This window comes from Myotis yumanensis, unplaced genomic scaffold (genome assembly GCF_028538775.1).
Source record: "Myotis yumanensis isolate MYYU_CA2020_CCGP unplaced genomic scaffold, mMyoYum1.0.hap1 SCAF_15, whole genome shotgun sequence".
NCBI lineage: Eukaryota > Metazoa > Chordata > Mammalia > Chiroptera > Vespertilionidae > Myotis > Myotis yumanensis.
Window position 1 is genome coordinate 36,916,643 of NW_027223766.1, and position 16,430 is coordinate 36,933,072.

Genomic DNA, 16,430 nt, shown 5'->3' on the forward strand with positions numbered 1-16,430 from the left:
TCTTTTCTGTGTTATGTCACTAGGCTGCAGAATGTGGTTTCTTCTCTAGGGAGAATTGTCTCAATAAATCAGTATTTTAATAATATTCACCTTCCATTTCAAGATTTTTCTTAGGAACAAGGAATTGCCTACAGTAAGGTGTACTCTCCATAATGTGAGAGCTAAAACTAATTTTAGGAGAACTTTAAGGGTGAATATATTTATCAAAAGAATTAGTGCCTGCCTCTAGAAGAAGACTTAAATTGATCAAACATAGAGACTATAATAATAACAAAAACACAAATGTGACATTTACATGTGTCAGGTGCTACTCTCAACATTTTACATGTGTTACTTAGTTAATTCCTTACAACCATCCTGTAAGAAAGGTACCATTACTATCCCCACTGGAGCAATGAGGAAACTATGACATGCCCAAGATCCCACAACCTATAACTGGAATACCCAGAACTCACACCCAGGGAGTCTGGTTCTAGACCTTGGGCTTTTAAATTCTCCATGATACTAAAATAAACATTTGTTAGATGGATAAAAAGGTAAATTAAGGAATGAAATGATGGTTAAATTCATTCACTTTTTATATGTTTTTTGATATGTATTTTGCTTCATAATATGTATCTTATTGAACTAGCAGCATTTGTGCGTGTGAGTTTTATTAAATGCTAGAGAACCAGAAAAACACCAAAAAAAACCCCTCTATATCTTTGTGAGTTATTGTGTATGCGTGTGTTTGTGGTTGTTTAATATCAGAAAGTTTGCACACTAGTTTTTGAGGTAATTTGTTGTTCTTTTCCCAAAAGCAATACATGGCTTTTATTGCATCTTTAAAACATCACAAGTAACTCTGAGGAGTCAGCAGCACCTTGCTGTTTGTAGCTGTACCACTGAACTTTTCTTTTTCAGAAACATAGATACCACCTCCAAAATTTCCGATAGCCTTGTTTTTAACTATTGTGACTTGCTGAATCAAAGCAGCCGACTTTCATACAGTTCAATGTAGTTTCCTTTAAGAATTAACTCATCTTTCTTGTCTTGAGATATTGAACAAGCAATACCTGACCTTACCCGAACTCTGTGGATGTGTTTTTTGCCTAAGATGGTTCTGATTTCAACAAGAGGACCATTCTCCTGAATAACGATGTTGACGGGGAAGTAAGCGTACACAGACCTCAACTTGTATCGGAAGCCCAGTATAGCACCCTTAATCACGTTCTGTACATGACTGCACACAGTGCAAACTGTAGCCAGTGCCTTTCCATTTTGACACCATTTGTCAACCCAGAGCCTCTTCTTTTTCTTTCCAAGGAGACTGAGTTCTACATTGATGTGGTTGAAGTAACCTCCGCAGGACGCCTCTGGGGCTCTTCACAATAACTGTGCGTCCCTTCAGAGTGATGCCCACATTTTCTGGAATGTCAACAGTCTGATCGCTGAAAATGGTCTTCCTCCTCGCAGTAGATGTGGCAAAGAGAGCTGAGAGAATGTGTTTCTGATAAAATTAACAGTATTTTTCCAGGACTCTTCTAGAAAATTGGAACTAAAATTAGGCCTAGCAATCATATTGACAACTTAGGAGAAAAATTGGGGCTAGTAATTTAAGATCCTCCAGAAAGTAAACATCAAATGTGGATTGAGAACAAAATCTTTTATTTGATAACTGATAATTTTTTGAAATAAAACTCAGTAGCTCTTTTTTTTTTTAACTCAACAGTTCTTTCTCTCTTATCTTTCTTAGGTCTGCACAGAGAAAGAAGGATAATCTGTAGGCCTGAAAAGTATTGAATGGAAGATTGCATGTGATGCTAGTGAATTTGTGCCTTGTTAGAAGATTTTGTCTGTGGATAAGGCTGCTCTACCAGAGTTCATGGAATCATTCACAGAAGGAATCTGATAGTAGTACATAGCATTGAGCTCCTGAAGTTCTTTGGTCTCTACAAGGCAGCACCACCAATGAGACAGGTATGTTGACCAATAAAAGTGATGAATTTGATAGTTTGAAAAGCTGAGAAATCAATTGGGCTCCTTTCTTTCTAATTATGACACTTTCCAAGATGGGAGCAGGGAGAATGTTTGAAAAATATATGATGTGTGTGTTATCTAAAATCATTCAATTATTCATTAAATGAATATTTGATGATAAGTGCTCAGCATTATGTCAGCATTTGGTATAAAAGACACTTGGTAGTCAGACTGTCTGGATTTGAATTTTTACTATGTGATGTACCAGCTCTTTAACATTGGACGGTTTCTTAACCTCCTTATTCCTCTATCTCCTCATTTTAAATTGTGGTAATAATAACAACTACCTCACTAGGTAGAGAGAATTAAGGTTTCAGGGCAGTGCTTTATTCAGCAAAATGTTTAATGAGTACTTGTTGTGGTTGTTTTTTTCTCATATGAGACAGAACAGTAAAGAGGCAATTGCAACTAAGAGCAATGGGGGCACTGATAAGGCTGAGTACAGGATGCTGTGAAACCACAGGAGAGGCACCTAACGTAACCTTAGAGATCGGGACAGGTTTCCTGGGGGAAGTGATTTTTAGGACTAAAGGATGAGTGAAACAACTACAGTACTCAACTCTCTGTAAATCTCTTCAATTGCAAGACCAACTTAACATGTAACCACATTCTTTCATAAGTTTCCAAGGAATGTTTTCCATGGAATTGGACTTTGTGAACCCATTCCTTATCCATAGAACTGCACCCCCTCTGCCCCCATAAACACACATCCAGCACTCTTGGAAAAATATAAATCTAAGAGAGGTGCTTTTACCATGAAATTATAAATTTACAATGTGATTAAAATACAGAAATAAAATGTAACCTGTCAAGTCAGTAATTTTACATTGAAACTGAAATCTCTCTGATGGCTAAAACCCAATCTCATCAATGATTGATGGTCATAGTCTCTTCTAGGATCATTCTATTTTTATCAGAGCCTCAGTTATAGTTGTTAATCTCCGTGCTTCTCAGTGCCGACAGACAACTCTGTTATACAGTGTGTCCTCCACTGTATGCTCAACTACCCAAGTTATTTTAGAATCTGCTCATTACCACCTAATGAGGAAAAAGAAAGAAACTGCATTTCCATATCTTTGGCATATGCCACCTTAATTTTTTTTCTCTCATCTTTCTCTTGCTACAGTTGTTTCATGTATCTCAATCTGTTTCCAACCCTGCCTGCTTCCTCCCCTTACTTGGATGGATTATAAGGTAGCTGAGGATAGGGGCCATTGAAGGACTGCTATATCCCACCCCGTTGGCTGGATGTGCCCTACATAGTTCCAGGGGGCACCATCCTCACAGTGTACAGTGTGACTGTGCCCCTGCAGCTGAGCATCGTGGCAGCCCCGGGGCTCCTTTGTAAGGGTTCATTGTAATAGTTATCTTTGTACGTAGATACCTATTAAATCTAAGGTAGTCAATCAATAAACATTGGTTGTTTCATTGATTATTGATTGTTCAAAGGAACAAGCTCATGTTTTATGTTTCTACAGTCAATAAACATTTAAAATTTTCCATGAGCTTTTCATCTCTAGTATTAGAATATTTCTTTTCTAACAATTAATAATCTATTTTAAATAATCAAAATAAATGTTAGCCCAGTATTAAAACATTTAAACAAATCTATTTTTTGAGGACCTAGATATTCATGTCCATGTAAAATTTCTATTATTAAGTGATAAATGGATTTGTACCTATCTCAATAATAAATCCATTGGGTTAAATAAGACTTGGATATTAGAAGCACAACTTTACCAGATTTTTATTTTTACTCATAGCACCATACAAAATATTCGTTGGGTATTAATAAAACAGTGATTGAGGCAAAACCTCTTTCATTTAAAATTAAACAAGTTAATTTTGTGTGTCTTGTGCTAACACCAAAATGTATAATTCTGGAAATAACAGCTACATTATAAAATGTACTATTGCTTGGTAGTTTCTTTCTTTTGACTGATTTCATGATACAGAGTATTTTCTCCAAAACTGGCTAAAAGGAGGTTTCTCTCAGAGTTTTAAAGAGGAAGTGGAATGCAATAATCACATAAAATTCAGAAAACATTTTAAATAAGTGACCCCAGTTAGAGCTCACAGATCCACATTATAAAAGATGCTTGCTATAAATTATTATAGCATTTGCTTATAATGACCCTCCATTTGGAATCAATTGAAATGCACAAGTGCTTTTAGGTTGACTTTTGAACTCCTCTGATTTGTGGCAAAGATAAGAGTAAATGATGGACTAATTAATTTGTGCACACTTGGCAAGTTAACGAATATGGTAAAGTAAATAGTTGGCTATTTCAGGCAACCTTAAGTGCATTAAGCACTTTAAACTCTTTGTTCAAATCTGAGGGCCTGTCATTGGTACTTGAGGAATGTCTTCAGATCCTTAGTCTTCTTTGAGACTGGTGTCCCAAGTCAGGGCCTCTTTGATTGTCCATCTTGCTATAAACCTTGGCTCTTGTTTATGTCCCCTGACCTTGGCTATTTTCAGGGCGGTGGCCTGATCTTGATTACTGCTTCCTCCAAGTGAATTATAAGTTTCCTGTTCTGATCAAGAGATCAATTCGCTTTTCCTAGGGCTGCTGCAACCCAGGTTGACTGCTGAGAGTGCATGTGTACACATACACATGTAATTTTGTTTGTTATTGTTGTCATGAATAATAGAGAAAAGACTAGAGCTAAGATGCATAATTTGTTTCTTATATGTACTTCCTGTAAAATACTTTCTTTAAATGTCACAATTTATGAACAGAATGTATACTTGCCCAATTAAAGTATATATAAGGAATATACATACGAAACAAATAGGACAGAGAGGCCATATAATTATTTAAGGTTACACTTATGAAAAGGTGGAACAAAATGTATATGCAGGACTTCATACTCCTTTTCAAAGAGTGTTTCTCAAAGTCATCTACTTAGCAGAATCTTCTCAGGCACTTGTTTAAAATGCATGCATTCCCTGCCTCATGGAAACCTAGGGATAGGTCCCAGAAACACCACCCTTGTGTGTCCAGAAAGTTCAAGAAATAATAGACGTTAAATGATCAACAAATACTAGAATAAAGGATCTGAAAACCCAAATGACTTTTCCACTTGAAGCATAGTTTTATGGAAAGTGTCAGGCACCTGAAAATAAGGTTTTATAGTGACAAATGTATTTTCAGGAATGATTATGGCTTTATGCAAAGTCGATCCCAATAAATCTTTTCTACAAAGCTCAAGTCTCAGTCCAGGCTGGAAGTAAATCATTTTCCCTGGCACCACAGTTCCAAAAAGAAAGCCAGTGAGGACAATATTACGAATGTTGCTTTCCTGGCACTAGCTATCTAAAGAATAGTTGCATTGGCACAACTTTTCTCTCATGACCTGTTTTTAAACAAAGAATAAAAATTATGGGCATTTATCTATGCAGAAAATTATAAAGACTAGAAATGAGGAAGTGAACCAGAGTCTAATACACCCAAAAGGAAATCAGCATTCTATGCATTAAATGAATAGGCTTTTTTTTAATGAATAAAGTGAAGGTACACCGAATTAACATTCAACGAGACAATAAAAGAAAAGAATGTTAACTTGCAAAGAGGAACTTACTGACCTGCTAGTTAGCACTAATGTTGGTTATTGTTAAGAATTTCACCGTAAACCTGGTTTTAAAAATAGGCCTGCTATTATTTTAAGGAGCATACTATTTCCAGAATTCAATATATGTTAAGTTTCAGAACTAAAAATTCACCATTAAGGAAAAACAGCTCCTGCAAAGGCATTCAACTTTCAAAAAAAGAAAAAGTAAGTGTGAAAACAGCTGGTAGCAAAGAAAGGTGTCAGAATACCAAGTAAGAGCTGACCAGAAGAGCAGCAAATGTCAATAAGAAATGAAGGAAGGAAGGAAGCTGTCCGTTGATGATAGAAAAGAAAGCATAAGGTTGACTTCAAATGTTACTAAATTGAGGAGGAGTGGACAGTCTGATTGCTGGATTGAATCAGCTCATCTAAAAATAAGTCATGACGTGTGCATAATTATATCAGGTCTTGTGTGAGTCAGGCACATGGACCTATGAGGTAAACTAGATTTTCTGATTAATGTTAACTGGAGCCAGAGAATGAATGGTCTAATTTAGAGAGATATCGCTAATTCTCTGATTATGAATACATAAGAATGAGTGAAAATACCTTTTTTTTCACTTTCAACAAATAATCTTTCAAAATGTATATCAGGATAATGTCACCCCCCACTGACAAGTTGGGAGTATGAGAGGGAGAGGTACCCTTTCTTGGCTCGCCTTGGAGGTTCTCTGGCCGGGCTTATCCAGTCAGAATGGGAACAGCAGGCAACAAGCTACCAAGGGCAGAATACAATAGTCAATTTTGGTGAAAGGTTTTATTCATGAAAGAGGTGATAACAAGAATGGAAATGCTCCAAGAGCCGGGATGCCTGCCTGGTCTTACCATTTCTGCCATATAGTCACAGAGACAGCTATTGAGTCAAAGATGAAAACACAAGACAAGTCAAGCCTGTCAGCCTCCACTCATTTGCCTGGCCACCTTGAATATTGGTAATTATCTTCACTCCTTTGTATTTCTCTTTGGGGTAGCGTTCCCCTATTTCTGTTAATTGGATACTGCTTATCAGAGACACTCTGGGAAATAGGAAAAAAGCAATTCCTGTAACTTGTATTTTAAACTTATGAAAACGTTTGCCCCGGCCGGTGTGGCCCAGTTGGTTGGAGCATCGTTCTATACACCAACAGGTGGTGGGTTTGGTTACCCAGGTTTCAGATTTGATCCCCGTTCAGGGCATGTGTTGGAGGCAACCAACTGATGTTTCTCCCTCACATTGATATCTTTCTCTCTCTTTTTCTCTCTCACTAAAAGTTTAGAAAACTTTCTAAAGTAAGATTCTGTTTTAAAAATCTGTTTGTAACCCTCACTATCACCAGGGCAAAGCAGTGAGATTTTATTTCCCCATAAGGATCCATCAGCCCTTTTGTTACTTCGTTTCACCTCCAGCACCACTGGTGATGCTCCTTTTAACAAACTTTTCTCTGGAGAAGATGCTAGAGAAGTGGGACATGGGATCTTCCATAGGACCTGATGGTGTAGGGTTGGTGGTCTCTGGCCCTGCTTCTAGAAGTCAGAACTTAACACAGGAGCACCACATCCCCAGCAGGAAACCACACTTGTTCAAGGACCTGCCACTAATGATTAATCCAGATTTTCTCTTGGCACCACAAGATTCCTCTCTGGTCTTGTTTTGTGTGCAGGACAGCTCAGAGGAGCCTGACCTTTTCTGTGGAAAATCCACTGATGGCATTTTCTTCAAGCCTACTTGGTAATTGATTAATCTTCTTTCTTTCATTCAGGCAGTTGTTCTTCATCACTAAAAAGTTTCCTGCTGAATTAATGTGCCCACATTAATATTTTAATATTTAGACCAGTACCTGTTCACTAGGTTTCCCATCGTGAAAATTGTATTTTATAGTAGAATCCAAGCAAAACTGACAAAAAGTCTGTAATCAATTAAACCCATTTTTTGGAATGGCCCACACATTCAGGTTTTTAAAAAAATTTACTGATTTACCTGATTTTCAAAAATTAAGTTATCTAGTATATATTGTTGACATATCTTCCAGCTTACTCAGCAATATTTTAAGCATTTATTTTTATGACTATTCATTCTGGTAACAATTCATTCAATATAGTTGCCCTGATGCCATATCAATTCTTAAATTGGAACCAGTCATAATAAATCATGTTAAATATTGGTTATGATTGATTAATTGGAATATTTGCTTCTATTTTGTATAAAATTGAATAAAAATGTGCTCATAAAAGATAAAGGAAAATGACAAATGTTCATGAATATATGCATGAAAATGCAAAGGAAATATTCATAAAATATATATCTTTATGCCGTTAAGTATGGCCTTTAGAATTAAACTGGTTCTGGCCATTGAGGAATCTCTCAACAGAGACACAAGACCAGAACCGAGGTGGCCTGAGGGCTGAGTGTGCACAACGCTGTGCGGGCAGAGGAGCCACCTCTGCGATGGAGAAGTTTCAGGCTGCGATCCTGCTCCAGAGCGTGGGGGAGGCTCTCGCTTACAGAAATGCCCACAAGAACAGGCTTCAGGCACAAAGATCCCCGAGGAGCTGCAAAAACTCGGGGCCTGGACCACCTCGTGCTCTCACGGGAGAAATGACCTGTGGGCGACAACCCCATCATGTGGTGACAACACCATCATGTACATGACCACGGCTGAGGCCCTCACCACAGACACCTGCTGCTGGATGATCTGTACCTGAGATGGGGAAGCGCCCTGGGGAAGTGCTCCAGAATCTTCGGAACATGGAGCAGACCCAGCTACTGCTGAAGGCTGCGCACAACTGAAGCCGTATAGCTATCTCCTTGCTGGGCACGCCTTTAGCCTGAGGGTGGGAGAGGCTTGCTTCTCCCTCTAAAGTCCGTGCTGGAGAAGCGCCCTGGGGCACTACCCCTCTGTCCTCCCACTAAGCACCTGCCTTAGCGCGAGTTGAGAGGGATGTGCCCGGGCTCCTCTGGGGCAGTGCGCAGCCTGGAGGGCCAGTTCGCCCGTGTGGCTGTCTGTGTAGGGAGGACGCCAGCTTCCCGGCAGTGTTGTCACCGATACCCAGTTTGTTTTAAGAAATATTTTACACTGCTTTTTCTTTAAATTATTATTTTATTCATTTTATTACTATTATTTTCCCCAAACATCCAAGAAAACACACACTTTTGTATGATGATTTGATGTGTTTATGGGGTGATATATTCAGGTGGCCACAGTCTCTGCCTCCAGGGTCTCAGTTGCTGGGGCCCCTGACCTGCCCCTCTGGGTTTATACTGAAGGCTGGCATCCAAACAAATAAAGCCCATGGTGAAGAGGGAGGGAAAAAAGAATTAAACTGACCTAACTAGCTGTGCTAAGTACTAATAGTGTGTTCCCAGGCCCTTTTAAATCCTCGATGTTTCACACCCAGAAAAGAAGAGGAAATAATAGTACCATCTCTAGTGTTGTGGGGATTAGATAACATTTTCAAAGCACTTAGCATAGTACTCAATATATAATGATACCAATAATTCGTTGGTTATTGCACATTATATTGATACTTACATTTTTATTTTTCAAAGTAATCTCAAAAAAATTGTACTATTGAAAATTGTGAAAATTATTAGTTAAGAGCAAAATATAGATTGAGTTGAGGAATACTATATCCTGGAAACCAAGAGATAATCAAATAAATTTGCAGGAAAATAATTAAACTACTTAAGAGAATAGAATCAAACTTCAAACTTATCTTGCCCCCAAGAAAACTCCTTCTCTATACTCCGACCTCATACCTGCTCTGTTCATGGTTTTCCCCATTTCAGTTCATAGTAAATTCATCTTTCAGGCTGTTCAAACTAAAAACATCAGTTATCCTTGACTCCTCTTTATTCTTTCAAATGCCACATGCAATTCATCTAGAAATCCTAATGGCTCTCCCTTAAAAATATTTGACTTTTTATGTCCATATCCTCTCCTATTCCACTTGGTTTAATATGAAACATTTTTTAAAATCTCACTTTGATTTGCATTTCTATAAATAAGTATCAAAATATCCATTACTACTTTTTCTTTTTTCCACTCTATAATTTGATCATAATCTTCAAAAAATTCTCTATAGGTATTTTAAAATTTTTTAAATCAAAATAATACTAAGTATTTTGTGACATTGTCTCTGCTCTTCATGTTATGCAATTAGAACATCTGACAAAGCTTTTATCCTAATCATAGTGTAAAAAATGTAGTAATTGCAAACCTCTAAATTATCACTCAATGGTCAGAATTTAATCATCAGTACAAGTTGCAGTGCATTAAGCTAGCATTTCTTCCCTTATTAACTGTGGGGTGACTCTGTCCTTTCTTAGCATCATTTTTATATCTTTTTTGTTTTCTATATCCTTTTTTTCTATATCATTTCTACATTTTGTTTTCTTCTGTTGGGGAATTATTGGGACCATGAAAATGAAGAGCCAAAGTGAAAGGAGACATGTGTCACTTGGCCTTTCCCACTGAGCCTCACTAACCCATGTTTTCATGAGCACCAGATTTACCAAGTTTTCAAAGAGGAGTAGCAAGTGTTCGATGATGCAGGAAGTTTGGATTTAATTTTCACTTTGAGACACATGGATACTATTCCCTGAAAAAAAGTTGGCACACTGAAGATGTTCAAGTGTTCTTTCTCCAGAAGCTACCAACAGCCCCACTGGATGTGAGGCTCTGGCGGCTCTGAGGGGCTGTCAAAGCAAAGATATTAGAAGCCAGCTGCTTCCTTCACCCTTTGAGGTCAGACAAGGCTGTTGGTGGACTTTCCTGCCACCAAATCCTGAGAGCAGAAACTTGCATGTAGAGTTTGCTCTTATAGAAAATGATTGTAATGATATGGGGCAGAATGATAGCAGCAATAAGAAAAATAACTAGTCCTGCAGTTCATTGCACACTTTCCATGTACCCAGGACTATTTCAATCGTATCTCATATATTATTTCATTATCTCTAGAATATAAGCAAGCAGACAGTTGTGAGCCATCCTCAGAGGAATGGCTTCGAATAGAGTTATGAATACCCTCAATCTTCAGAGCAGTCAAAACCACATGGCAAATATGTGTATATATGTATATATATATTTTTAAGGGTTGATGTAGGAGCTTTATAAGTACAATGAATTCTACATAGAAATTCTTTATTGATAAATCATAGCAGCCCATTGAATAAACATTGAATCTAAGACACTCTATAGGAATGAGCAGGAAGTAATAATCTTATCCTCAGCATTGTTAAAATTGTTTCTTAACCATCCTTAAGTACTTATGCATTACACATTTCAATGTACTGGATTTTTTTCAGAATTTCTATATTATTTAACATGTATCCTTCATATATATACATATATATATTAATCAAGAAAAAAATTTCTGGGTAACTCTTCCCCCACTATCATCACCAACTTCTTATTGTGTGTGGGGTTGTTGTTTTTTTCACTAGAACTGGAATAATGATGCACCAGCAAATGCTTTGGAATTTGGAATATCTTCTATTCTTTTCAGGGAAGGAAAAAGTTTAAACTTAAGTAGCTGCTTTTTACCACTAGATCAAGTGGTAGAAGGAAAACATTACCTCTTACTAAGTATCGCTTCTTCCCCTTTCCTTCTTTATTATGATGTTTTCTCAGTTCAGTCTTTGAAATGGTGTCTACTAATAGAGAATTCAGATCATGGTTGTTGCCTGATCCTTCTTCCTAAGACCAAAGTAGAGTAAACAACAAGCTTCAACTGAAATAAGAAATCAAAATGTAAGCATAATGTTTTGTGTTGGACATCTGCTGACTCTGGCAGCCTTTTCTCACCTTCTTTTGGTTCTACCCCCAAATTGTATTTCAGGTAACCACCCATCACCCCTGCTAGCAGCTCATGTGCTTCAGGAAAATATCTCTGTGACTGACACATGTGGCTCAAGCCTAAACTAATTAGTATTAGCTAATTATGACTGTTTCTAATGTAGTGCAACTAGAATGCAGTCCAAGACTTAAATCAAAGGTTAAGAAATGAGACAAATGTGATATATTAGTGAGGAAACGTAGCTTTGAGAGCCACTGGCAGTACTTTTGGAACAACAGGGAGAATCTTCTGAGACTGGAGCAAATTTGGGGAGTTGTTAAACACAGCGTTATAACAATAAAAACTATCTAATACCCCAAAGATGGTTAACAGATCAGGTTTCAGAGACTTGATGTATTCCTTCTGACTTACTTTCATATTAGAATATTTTAGCAAAAGGTAAGATAAGCTATTCCAAAGCAAGATAATGACATTTTTAATCCTAGAAGAAACTTCTGCTAAAGTGGCTAAGCTTGAAAAAATTGAACCTGGTACCAGTGGCCATCTTCCCTGCCACAATAAGAAGCCTGTTGCAGAATGAAGCTAAACAGAGACAAATAGAGATGAGAGGCAGGTAGAGTCAGAGAGAGAGAAGGAGCAAAAATCAAAAAGGCAAAAGCAAAAGAGCGTGAGTACAAGAGAAAGCATGAGTAAGTGAGCAAATAGAAGAAAGAGAAATGAATTGAATCTGTTTCATATAGATAAAAATTTAATTTTTGCAGACTCATATTTTAGGTTATATTGACTGCTGGGGATGGCAATTTTTAAGTATAAAATAAAGGTATAGAAACTATATGTTTATTTATTCAGCAATTAATCAGTGCCAGACACTGTTAGATGCTCTAATTAAACATTTATAAGTCCACATATACTCTAAGATATTTTTAAAGTAATAAAAGCACAACATGTAAAAAAAATACAATGTCATGTGTAAGAGCTAGTATATATAGAGAGATAATATGTGCTTTCGGAATCCAGAGGAAAGATAAATTAACTTTATAAGTAAATGGAGGTGGGGAAGTATACAGAAAAAGAATTCACCTAAGATATAGCTAAAAACCAAAGGATAATTCTGGTAATTAAATTATTTACTTGGTAAATAAATTATGAATGAGGACAAGAAGAAGATTTGCATTGGTACCAGAGACTTTAAATTAATGTAAATTGGGCCAATTTACTAGCCTCTATTACCAACATTTTGTGTGCTTAAACAGGGAAATAAAAATCTGCATTCAAATATTAAATTATTACTATACCTTACTAGTTTTCTTTAGTCTTTTCTTTTTAGTTAAAGCTTTAAATTATATTAAACCTTTTTGAGGGAGGCTATGAGCAAGGCTGACTTGATATAAGGGTCAGTGATAGTATACCTGCTCTAAAAGAACACATCAGCCAAGAGATTCCATTACTAACTCTATGGAATGATTCAAATGACAACTGAATGACTCCCACTCCTTTTTCCTATTTCCAGATACTTCTAACCGTTTGTCTAAAGTGTTTTATTTCCTTTTGTCAACTTGCACAAAATCAATCCAATTGGAGATTCATTTGAATGAACAAATTCATTTTTCAAAGTGAAAAAGAAGAGAAAAGGTATGTGTGTGGTGGGGAGGGATTAAAGGGGTATGGGTTATAGTCATTCACACCTTAGCATTAAATAGTTTACTTCCCTCTTAACCATGCCTTGCAGTGTGTGAGAAACAAATCCAAGAGCAGACAGCAGTGTTGTGGAGTGGTCAGAACTATGAATTTTCTTACAGTCGAAAAGATCTGGTTTGAGTTTTGCTTCCTACCATTTTACTAGCGTTACGTGTTTGAGAAAATTATTTAATGTTTGAGGTGTCTCAGCATTCTCATCTGTAAGATGAGGGAAACATGTTTACCTACTTTTTTTTTAAGGGAGGGAAATACAGACAAAGAATGTAACTTACTTTTTTTCCTTTTTTAAAAAAATATATTTTTATTGATTTCAGAGAGGAAGGGAGAGAGAAATAGAAACATCAGTGATGAAAATCATTGATCAACTGCCTCCTACACGCCACACTGGCTGAGCTACATACTATTCTTATGTAATGTACACACATTGACTAGCACAGTGTCCAGAAGCTGAGTGAGCAACCAATAAATGGTAACTATTGATACTAGGGTAAAGAATAAGAGGTACTTTTAGCAAAAGCAATGAAATCCTGGGTGAGAGAAAGACACCAAAGGCATACTTTGCCTTTTCAGTATTTTTGCCTATGACAAAGTTCAGAGATGCAGAGTCAATAACAATGTGACAATCAGTGATGGGGTTGAGGTGCAAATGTATCATCATATGTCCAATGATTTTGATGATAAAAAGATCACATGTAGTGCATTAATATTGTCTCAACATTTGATCGCTCCTGATGATTCTGTCTAGATTTTTGCTTTTACTGACTATAACTTCTCTTTTTATGTCTGGTCCTTATAGAGATAGGCACCTCATAGAAGTGGTTAAGGGGAGTGAGAATAGTGTCTTAAACACAGGTGAATATTTAAAAATTCTGTATCCCCGCTTACTCTGAAAAGACATTTTTATCAAGTCCTGTTTTGAAAGCAGTTTATGGCTGACACTTAAAAGATTCCTCCTGTTAGAATACACATGCATTGAATACAAACTGAGCCAGAAGTGTTATTATTTTTTTTATGCTTGTCATCAGCATGTTAACAATTCCCAGCTGTCCATTTCAAAAGGACAGTGGGGCCTGCCCGTGATGCAAATGTGCTAGCTAGACTCTTCCACAGGGCAGTACACTGTGCTAAGAGACAAAATTGGCATGTTCTTCAGATTTGTGCACACCTGCCAGAGCAAACTCAAAGCCACACCCTTGAAAAGTGATAGAGTAAAATTGTATTTCAATTTCTTTTTTTTAGAAAAGTCTGGCTAATGTAGTTAATTGACAGAAGCGACTGTATTTTCTGATCAGATATATAAACTATAAACCTCAAGGCATTTTTTCTCTTGCCAGTGGTTGCCTCAATAGTAAAATAATTGCCACATTAACAGCATTCAACTCAATTTTCAACCCTGAGGATTCCTCCCACAAAGCATGCTGGAAGGGTATAAGTGCCAAACCACAATACAGTTTAATAAAACGATTCTGCCTTTCACCCTGACTGTCAAGTGTAAATGCCCACGCTCTCTGGAGTATTCCAACTCTGAAAGGCACAGGCTGTGTTTGTTTTCCTCCTCTTCTTTTTTAGTTTTCCGTGGGCAGCCGTATTCCTATCAGGAGATGTTTTAAAGGGACTTAAGACTCTAAAGCCACTATTTATCTTATGAATATAAAATTTTCTAACATTGTTTTGTGCATTTGATCAGGTTAGTCTCTGCACTGCAGCCATACTGAAATATTTTGGTTCCTCAAGCTCTCTCTTGCCCGCAGGCTTTGCTCATTTCAGTTGCCTCTTTACTTAGAGGAGTGGAGACTGGACTGAGTGTTCTGAGTTCAGAGACACTGTTTTCTTTATAGTATCTTTAGCAGCTGGAAGGAACACAGTTGCTTTTCAGTAATTATTTGTTGTATTATATTTTATTTTATTTGTACATAGTTACTCTTTTCCTTACTGTCCTATGGTTAACATTTGCTCCTCTCACCCATTAACTTTGGTTAACTGTCATGACCATGTGGTTTGCTTTCACCGGTAGGGTGTGAGCAGATATGCCATATAGCACATCTGGGCAAAAGTTTTAAATGCACTTGCATGGTTTGATACTCCTTCTCTTCTTCCTGCCTTCCACAGTCAGAAAAGCATGTTTCAAATAGTGGCTATGCCTCAGTCTTGGTTCAAAGAGAGAAGACACATAATGAAGCTGTGCCCAAAAGACACCAGCAGAGCCCCATAATATGAGTGACAAATGACTATTTGTTGTTGTAAATTGCAGAAATTTGAAGATTGTTTGTCATGACAATGAAAGTTGATTAATAAAGGGGGCATTAATGGAAACAAGGAAAGCAAAGAAACCAACAATGTTTTTGAGAGTTGTCACGCCAAAATTGCCACCAGCCTGAATTTAAAAGAGGCTGTGATTGTTTGAACAATAAAACTACCCTCAAGCCCTCAACTTTCTATGGGCAGGCTGAGGAAGCTGCTTAGCAGCCAAAGGGCAATTTCTCCCAAAGATGATTTTGGAAGAGGAAGGACCTCCTGGAAGGTAAAGTCAAGAGTCAGGAAAAACAATAGACTATGAAGTCACCTCCAGAAAACAAAACTAAAGATTAATTAAGCAAAGTTCCCTAAACTCCATTGAGTAAACCTTTCAACTGTTGATTAGTGGGATTTCAGAATTGCTGGAGACCAGTGAGTAATGGGTTCTTCCCGTTATCCAGTTTCTAAATGAGTGTTTATTGTGAGTTCCATGATTTTAAATGAGTGTGTGGGTGCAAATCACTAGTCTTTTAGTTCATAAGACTTAGGCTTACGACGAGCTACATTTGCAATTGATGTATACTCAAGAGCTTAAATTTCACTCAGCTGGAGTGGCTCAGTGGTTGAGCTTCGACCTATGAACTAGGAGGTTATGGTTCGGTTCGATTCACAGTCAGGGCATATGCCCGAGTTGCGGGCTCGATCTCCAGTGTGGGGTGTGCAGGAGGCAGCCAATCAATGACTCTCATCATTGATGTTTCTATCTCTCTCTCCCTCTCTCTCTGAAATCAATAAAAAAATATTTTTTAAAAAAAATAAAAAGACATTTTTTAAAAAGATCCTAAATTTCAAGGATCTTGAGACTTTGGAGTATCTTTAGGATACAGAAGGGAAGTGAACGTTTGTGAACAAGAGAGTAGGCTGTGGTAAATTGCATTATTTCACAAATATTCCTTCCACCCATATGTTTTGTCATGCTTCTCTTTGAGCACAGCCTACTTTCCTGTCCCCTGATTTTGGCCTAGGTTATATTACTTTCTTTGGCTAATAGAATATCTCAGTAGAAGTTTTAAGTGTGCTTGCATATT

General features: G+C 37.2%; 1 long non-coding RNA gene and 1 pseudogene across 1 annotated transcript in view; one reads left to right on the top strand and one right to left on the bottom strand.

Moving 5' to 3' along the window:
- LOC138993213 (uncharacterized) overlaps positions 1-16,430 on the top strand; it is a 95,423-nt gene that overhangs the window by 57,887 nt on the left and 21,106 nt on the right. Inside the window, exon 2 of the long non-coding RNA XR_011468247.1 lies at positions 1,736-1,959. This is a non-coding gene — a long non-coding RNA (uncharacterized lncRNA). The remainder of the gene's footprint in view (positions 1-1,735; positions 1,960-16,430) is intronic.
- Positions 833-1,560, bottom strand: LOC138993424 (large ribosomal subunit protein uL6 pseudogene; annotated as a pseudogene).